The sequence below is a fragment of the Euleptes europaea genome, chromosome 15, assembly GCF_029931775.1.
Source record: "Euleptes europaea isolate rEulEur1 chromosome 15, rEulEur1.hap1, whole genome shotgun sequence".
Classification (NCBI taxonomy): Eukaryota; Metazoa; Chordata; class Lepidosauria; order Squamata; family Sphaerodactylidae; genus Euleptes; species Euleptes europaea.
The window spans coordinates 30472070-30481552 of record NC_079326.1 but is presented as its reverse complement, the minus strand read 5'-3'; positions in this window follow the sequence as shown (position 1 = coordinate 30481552).

Below are 9483 nucleotides of genomic sequence, written 5' to 3'. Positions count from 1 at the left end.
TTCCAGGGCTGTTTTGGCCTTTGAGGGAGAATTCATCAGGGCCAAGGCCAGCAACAACCATGGGGCAACTTGCTATCAAGCTACTTGCATGACTCACCTAGGCCCAGCTACATGCTACTGTTCAACAGCAGGCACCCCATGAAAGCCAATGTGGTGTAGCAGTAGAGTTTCAGTACAGGATCTGAGTGACCAAGGTCCAAATCCCTATTCTGCTATGGAAGCTGGGTGACATTGGGCCAGACACATGTTCTCAGCCTAACCTACCTCACAGGGTTGTTGTGAGGATAAAATGGAGGACAGGATAATAATGTAAGCTGCCTTGGGTCAAATTAAGTAAATATATATCAACGTAGCCAATGATGGAGAACAGATAAAACAATGGTGGGTGGGAAGGCAAGAAAGAAGCAGGGAGAGGTGAGAGTATGGGGGTTGCCAGGCGGAGGGAAAGAAGAAATAGTATGGGGAGCAGTATACGGGGGAAGTAAGGTGCCCCCTGCAAGTTCTTGCAGGTTCGCCACTACACAACTGGGCCCAGCAACCGCCACTGCACAGCTGGGCCAAGTTTTCCTGTGTACAGGCTGCAAGAAGGGAAAGTTGAAGACAGAGCAGATAAGAGTGGGTGGAAGGTGAGAAGAAAGCCAGAAAAGGGGAGCTGCCAGGGAAAGAGAAAAGGAAAGAATGGGGGAGGGTTAAATGAGATGCCTCACTAGTGTGCGGGCATTATTGTTTTGGCTGCACCCCACCCTACATAGTCTTTTTTAAATTCTAGTGCATCAGTCCAGTTTGGCACATTTCTCACCTGCTCGTCCCACAGGGAGCTTAGAGCAAGGTACATGCAGGGCCGGTGCCAGTCTTTTTTACGCCCAAAGCAAGGCTACTTGCCCCCAAAAAAATTGCTAACCAATTTTGAAAAACAGATGTCTTGTAGAAAAAATAAAAGCACAAAATGTTTCATAAGATGTTATAATTAATTCTGTTCCATAGCACTGTTGTGGAACTTATCTTAAAATTATATATATATATATATATGTATATATATATATATATATATATATATATATATATATATATATATATATATATATATGTATATGTATATATATATATATATATATATATATGTATGTGTGTATGTATAAATTGTCAGTTGCATTTTTTCAGAAACGAATCTGTTTAAAACTGTGCCCCTCAGGCCAGTTCTTCGCCCCTCTGAGGTCTGCGCCCTAGGCAACCGCCTAGTTTGCCTAATGGTAGCACCGGCCCTGGGTACATGGCTCTCCCTTCCCGACTTTAGCTTCACAATAACAGCCCTGTGAGATAAGAGAGGCGGAGAAAACGTGGACTGGCCCCAGGTCACCCAGCCAGGCCGTGCAGGGAATGCTTTTTTGGAAGTTTCCACCAGGGTAGCCTTCGCAGGTGCAAAAAGGGAACAGGCAGTGACAGACTGGGTCTAAAAATAATGGTTGCCAGGAGACAAAGTGGGCCCACTCACAACCATAAGGCTATCATTTAATTTTATAAGAAATAAATAGAAGTTTCAAAAAAATACGTAAGTGGAAAATAGGTACAATTAATTTTTTTGCGAAATAAATGTATTTTTTTAGTAATTACAGTGTACATACATTGTACATATTACTGGCAGCATACAGTAGATACTAAATGTAAATACAAATTGTTATAATTTAATTTAAAATTTTTTTTAAATTGTAAATAAATGGTGGATATTTTTAAAGTTTGCTTGTACTGAACATGTTACACATTAATAGGTAGTTCAGAAGCATATTTCATGCAGCCCACTATATTAAGAGCAATGATTTGAATCCACTAGATGATTGTGCGACTCTGTCAGTTGCTTCTGCATCCAATCCATCTAACAATTCCTTTTCAGTGGATAGCAACACGAATGATTCCAAGTTCTCCTTTTAGCCTAGTCTTTATGATTTTTATTTTTGGAAAACGTCCTCTCACGTTGGCCTTGAGTAACTGATAGTGTGCAGATAACTTTATAAAGGTCATCATGTGTGCGTGTGTAAAGTGCCGTCAAGTCGCAGCCGACTTATGGCGACCCCTTTTGGGGTTTTCATGGCAAGAGACTAACAGAGGTGGTTTGCCGGTGCCTTCCTCTGCACAGCAACCCTGGTCTTCCTTGGAGGTCTCCCATCCAAATACTAACCAGGGCTGACCCTGCTTAGCTTCTGAGATCTGATGAGATCGGGCTAGCCTGGGCCATCCAGGTCAGGGCAAAGGTCATCATGTGTGTGTGTGTGTGAAGTGCCCTCAAGTCGCTTCTGACTCATGGCAACCCTATGAATGAAAGTCCTCCAAAATGTCCTATCTTTGACTGCCTTGCTCAGATCTTGCAAATTGAAGGCTGTGGCTTCCTTTATTGAGTCCATCCATCTCTTGTTGGGTCTTCCTGTTTTCCTGCTGCCCTCAACTTTTCCTAGCATGACTCTTTTCCAGTGACTCTTGTTGGGTCTCATGGCGTGACCAAAATACGATAGCCTCAGTTTAGTCATTTTAGCTTCTAGGGTCAGTTCAGGCTTGATTTGATCTATAACCCACTGATTTTTTTTTTTTTTTGGCAGTCCAGGGTATCCGTAACACTCTCCTCCAACACCACATTTCAACGGAATCTATTTTCTTCCTATCAGCTTTCTTCACTGTCCAGCTTTCACACCCATATATAGTAATCAGGAATACAATGGCATTAATTAATCTAGTCTTGGTGGCCAGTTCATCATACGCCTTGTCAAATTGTCTTAATGTTTAAGGGCCCCCCACTTCATCAGGGGCCCACTTGCCATCGGGCAAGCTGACCCCCTGGCCAGTCCACCACTGGGATAGGAGGGGGGTGGGTAACACAGAGGCCATTTATTCATGTAGTAGAAAAGGGCCAGAGTCCAGTAGCACCTTAAAGCCTAACAACAATATTTTCTGGCAGGGTATGAGCTTTCGTGAGCCACAGCTCACTTCTTCAGATACAGCCAGAATGTGAATCCATCTGTCTTTAAGTAGAGGAGAGTGAATTCAGACAAGCATTAGTATGTAAATGTGAACAGTATGTCAATGTGAATAGCAGGCTTGATGGGATTAGGTGTGGCATGCAGAAGAGTCTGTGATGTCCAGGGGAGAGATGGGTGTGGAGAAACCAGCATTGGTAACGAGCCAGGAATGCAAGGCCTTTATTCAGCCCAGGTACCTTGTTCGCCTTTCAGGGGCTCCTGGACTCTTGCCCTTTTCTACTACCGCAGACAGACTAACACGGCGACCCACCGTGTAATAGATGTAGAAGGGTATAATTGCCAGAAAATATTTTTGTTAGTCTTTCAGGTGCTACTGGACTCTTGCCCTTTTCTACTACCGCAGACAGACTAACACGGCTGCCCGCTGTGAATTATCTTCATTTATTCCCGGAAGGTTTTGCCTTGGGGTTGCCCCTCTCCGGACGCGCATTGCGCCCCTCCAAATTCTCCAAACCCTGCACGGGGGGGCTTCTTGTTGAGTGTTGGGAATGGGGGTGGGAAGCGCATCTGAAGAGCGGCCAATCCAAGGCGAGACCCCCCGGGCGTAAATGACCGGGGGGGGGGGGACCTCCCGAAAGCGGCGATGGCGCGGCTGCCGGCCAGGCTCGGGTCCTGCGCGCGGGGGGGCGCGAGCCCCTTCCTTGGCTGGAGCGCCCGGACGGGGACAGCCCTGCAGGGGCGAGGGAGGGAGGGAGGGAGGGAGGGCGCGCGCTGGCTCCTGCCCCAAAGCCATTGTTCCCCTTCCCCGCCGGCGTCACTGGAGACGCAGCCTGCCTCTCTGCACTCACACGCACACCCACACCCCCATGCATGCTCGGGCTGGGCTATTTATACAGCCTCGGCGCTGCCGTCACGGAGGGGAAGCTGACGCCGGGCTCGCGGCGCCTACAATGGGAGCTCTGTGCGCCGGGAGGAAGGAGGAGACCCCCCCCCCTCGCCCGCCTACCCTACCCCCCCACCCCCGCTTTCTGCATCCGGCTCCGGGAGCTTCTCTTGGAGAGAGAAGGGGGGTTGGCGAAAGAGAGGCAAAAGTTGCGCAGCTGGCAGGAAAGTGCGCGCTGGCTGGCTGGGGGGGGAAGCCCAGCACCAGGTAAGGGGGGAGGGGGGTGATGATGGGGAGGGGGGGTGATGATGGTGTGTGTGTGTGTGAAGTGCCGTCAAGTCGCCTCCGACTCCTGGCGACCCTATGAATGAAAGTCCTCCAAAATGTCCTGTCTCGGACAGCCTTGCTCAGATCCTGCAAATCGAAGGCCGGGGCTTCCTTTATTGGGTCCGTCCATCTCTTGTTGGGTCTTCCTCTTTTCCTGAGGATGGGGAGGGGGGGAGGAACCCCCTCCGCAAAGTTGCCCTTTAGCAGCAACCCCCCCCTCCTTTTCTAACAACATCCTGTTCCTTCGGGGTAGGTGGGGCTTCTCTCCTTTGTCCCCACCTCGGTGAACCCGGTAGCCCGAGGAAGACTTGTGGGGCGGGGAGGAGCTCTGATGTGTGCGCGAAGTGCCGTCAAGTCGCAGCCGACTTATGGCGACCCCTTATGGGGTTTTCAAGGCAAGAGACTAGCAGAGGGGGTTTGCCAGGGCCTTCCTCTGCACAGCAACCCTGGTCTTCCTTGGTGGTCTCCCATCCAAAGACTAGCCAGGGCTGAGCCTGCTTAGCTTCCGAGATCTGACGAGATCGGGCTAGCCTGGGCCATCCAGGTCGGCTCAGCCTCTTCTTAGGGAAGTAGGAATGCTTTCCTGGTGTCATGCTTTGCATGCATCCTCTCTGTCCAGCAGGCTTTTCAAATGGGTGCATTCAGATATTCTTTGCTCCCGGAAAGGCTTTTCTTTTTCCACGTCCTAATTTCAATAAATCATTTAGCTGTTACTGGAGGGAGTGGGGGGGGGGGGGAACTCCTCAGTATCTGCTTGAGAAACCGCATGCAGATTTGGATTTGAACAAGGTTAAATCGATTGCGGCTATTCCCCCCCCCTTTCTCCGCCCACCCCTTTTCTTTATTTAGCGCAATCTTGACAATAGTTTTCTGCGCAGCTGGATTTCCACCGGGTGCAGATGTTGCTAATGGCAGCTTAAGCACGGATGGGCAGATAACATATGGAATGCAACATGTTGCCATATGGCCCGTTTAGCCTTTCACCTCCAAGAATATCAATCAAATATATTCTGGGAGGAAATTTAATGACTCTGAACAAGAAGATGAACGGCTGGGTGCAATTTATATTCCTTGACCTGAGACTTTTATAAGGCTGTCAAAGGACCTTGCTGCTTGCCTTGTAAGGAGGTGAACTAACAAAAATGCAGAAAGGCTGCAAATACTGTAAACATCTATTTATCACCTGGGATCCTTGGAACTGTCAAATGTGACACGTGACCTACTCCCCCATAATCTAACCAGACAGTGCAAGGAATAATTACATTTTAAATCATCCCCAAACTCTTTATTTAGAATATTGACACCCCATCCTTCATTATATGTCTTTCTACAGTTTTCTCTGTTTTCAGGAAAGGGGCCGGAGGAGAAAGTAGAGAACAGAAGCAAAATTTAGGAAATTGAATTGAGATTAATTCATTGCTGTTAAATAGTACTGTTGCATTATGTTTTGAATTATTTTATTTTTAAAAAAATACATTTTAATTTGGCAAAATGATTATCTCATTAATCTTACATATATAAGAAATGATTAGATCTTTTTTTAGAAGTCAAAAGGGTATATTGTGTACTTTACTGTGCAATCCTTTGCAGAGTTCTGAAATGAATGGGCTTATACTGGCATCACTTTGAATAGGATTGCATTCTCTTCACTACCAAATATATGTAAAATAATTGGAGCCTGATCCAAAGCCTTTTTTGTTGATAGGCATTGGAACACATTCCCTAGAACTTTTAACATCTTTGTTCTTTGTCCTTGTCTGTCACAGTTGCTATGCCTTGAAGTACAGTGAGAAGAAAAGTATTCTTCAGTCTCAAAAGGAAGGTTTTGCAGAGCTCAGAGTTCCATGGGAAGTGTTTTTCATAGTCATGCATAGTCAGGTGCTGAGTTTGTAAGCGTGCTGTTTTTGAACACGATCATTCCTGCATCTGATGTTCTATATCTAAAACAAAAAGAGGGAAAAAAATTGTCAAGAGGACAGAGTATTTGCAATTTTTCTCCTGCACGTTTCCTTCCATCTGTATTTTGAAAAGATATGAATTTCCTGCCTCTGATAATTTATTAATGTCCACATTTGTTCACCTGTACAGGATATTGTACTTTGCCAAACAATATATGCATATTTAATATAACACATGGTATTCAATTAATACTCTGAATAGTTGAAAAATCAGGTGCTGAATTCTAGTGATAATGGAAAATTGCTTCCTGTTCCTCTCAGCAATAGTAAGAGAACCAGATTTGTTTCGGAAACAGCTTCACTAGGAACGTTGGTGAAACTGGGCTTTGTTCCTTCCAAGTACACTGTTCAAGTATATGGCAACTGCACTGCGAACAAAACATGAGCATAAGTTCATTCAAAGACTTCAATGTACTGATGCAGTGAATTGTGGGAAGTATGTCTCCGCACTCACAAATATAAAAATGACCGTGGTAATTCCTGGCTGTGCTTAAAATAGCAATATAGATTGAGCTTTAAAAGCACACACACTTAGATCCATCCACATCCCTGGGCATTGTTCCCCTGTCTGCTCAAAGGACAATTTATACTTTAAGAGGCAAACATGTCTAATGTTACCCTTTCTGCATTGTAGAGTCACTTAGGAGGCCCCTACCCTTTGTGTGCTTCTAAGGTATTTTGCAAGGGAAAAGGGGTCATCAGACCAACATTACATGTGGTTGCAATGTAAGATGTAGCTTGGCAAAGTCAATGGACAGGATGCATGAGGTCCCTTGCACAAGAGTTTTAATGTCTTGTAAATTTAGAAACCCTTTTGAATAGAACTCTACAATTGCATTAGAACCAAAGACGACCTTCTAAAGAACTGTAATGTGATTCTTCTGCTTAGGAGTAAATGTCATGTATACAAGCAGTGCAGTAGCATTTGTCTTCAGAGCCCTGCTTACGATTCATGGTCATATACTGTTCATTGTACAGTCCTGACAGGGGTAAAGCTCTTCACTAATGAGAAGGTTTTTTCTTTAAATAAGAGTAAGATTGGAATCTATTAAGTGCTTGACTGCAGGAATCAGCCATTTAAAGAGAGAGAAAACCATTCTTGGTTGGAAACATCCTAATGAGCTACGGAAGCAAGAGCTATTAGTGAAACACCAAAATGAGTAGTCCTGTAATTTTGATAGGGACTTTCTAAAACTGAGTTTCTAGTAGCCCGAGAGAGTTCATCATTCTTTTTTTCTTTTTTTTTTAAATCTGCTGAACTGTCAAGACAGGAACGCTGATGATACAACTGTATATGCTTTTCATTGTGAAGAGAATTGGCACAACTGGAAAGGCTTTAAACTCTGCATGTAGTGGATTCTAAATGCAGCGTACCTGTAAGTATGGCTGTGAGTTCATTATAACAACAGCTGCTCTCTTCCGATATATTAATATTTCCGCTTTTCTGATTTTCATTTTGGTATAGTGTTTTAATAAGTGATTGCCTTTTTTAAAGATGTTAATGTTGAACTACAGGATTCCCCCCCACAACAGAACGGAATATATTTGCATACAGTTCTTACTTCTAAAGGTAAGCCATTCCAAAACAGCATTCCATGCATAACCTGTCAGGTTACCAGTGTCTCTTTTCCACATAGGATTCTTAACTTGTCCTTTCAAAAAATTATAATTTTGCCAGACCAAAATATAAAAGTGCTCTTTGTAGTTAATACTTTGAATAGATGGTTGACATTCATAATTGTGCACTGGGTTCAAGTATTTAGATACCAAATTTTGCTACATTTATAAAATTGTTTGCATTTATTCAGTGTAGGCTTTTTGAAGCATGCAGCCATGGATGGTTGTTCTCCCTCTTTTTTTTTCACATCATTACTCTGATCCTGCTTGATTAGCTCCCTCCCCAGTCATGATTGGTAATTAAAATAGGCATTAAAATTAGTCACTTAGCAATTTTGCTGTTCAATTGGCAATTAAATTACTTAATTGCAATTAAAGTCCTAATTTTAATTGGCAAAATGATAGATGTAGATTTAAGATAATATGTATAAATACTTTAATAAGTGTCTATATAAGGATTACTTAATTACTCAACTTCAAGTTTATGTTAACTTCAGAACTTTAAAATGAGCAAAAAAATATATTACATGTATTCTAAAGACATGATAATTAAGGAACTATGGGGACCCCTATAAGGTACTTCTGAAATGTACAAATATTACATGGTATAACCAGTGAGAATTAGCAGGGCATGGGCTTGTTACTTAGAAGTCCCATTTAAATCAGTAAGGTTTACTTGTGAGTAAATGTGTCTAACCTGTAAGTACAAAATGTAACCCACCAATTTCTCACTGGAAAGACAGGCTGAACTGAGACATGCTGATGCCTTCTCTCCCAAATAAGAAGCATAAAATCTCTCAAGATACTGATGCTTTATTGGCTTCCTCCTTCTCTCTGCCATGTTAGCTTCTGATGTGTTACTGAGATTTGAACATCATGAAAAATTGAAATTCTGCAAACTCACCTTGTTCTTAGGTGACTTGATACAAAGGAGGACAGGGATCCTTTTTAATAGACTTTTAATAGATGAGAAGAACAGGAGATTTTGAGCATCATGTGATTGAGGCATTAAAAAGAATTATTGAATTGCATTTCTTCTTTAGACGTACTAAAGGTACCGAGCTCTATTTGCGTTTCCATCTGTTCATCCACCATCCTCTTGAAGACCTGTGCTAGGATGACTAGTTTAGATTTCTCACAAATCAAGTTCTGGCAAAATTATAAGGGTGAAAACCTTAGTGTAGGTTAAATGTAGATTTGCCATCAACAAGCAACTCCAGTATCTGGTTTGTTTGTTTGTTTCAAAATCAAGGTTTCTTTTTAAAATTGGATATCTCCTCTAGATCTTCAAGGCTTTATAGTTGGGTGTCATCTTGTTGCCTGTTACCTTCATGCAACTTTGCTCCATGTGAGTTCTGCTTTTTCATAATTTCTTTGGCAATTTAACTTGGAGCTCAGTATTGTCATCTAATACAGGTAAGCCTATCCATGTTGACTTTGGCCTACAGAAATGTTCACACCACAAGTTTCTAGATTAGGCTGTCAGTTTTAAATCTCTTTCCATTAAGGTTTAACATTAAACTGAAATGTACTGTTTGTTCTTATTGGATTATGTAAAATAAAAGTTGCATTTAAAAATTACAAGTGGAAAATTGAATCTTCTGTATTGATGCATTTATACTTAGAATATGGATCATCTTTTATCAGCGTAAGTAACTCTGACCATTTTCTCCAGATCCTAGAAATAAGACTGTACAAATACTTCAGTCCAAGAACTGTTGAGTTAGACATT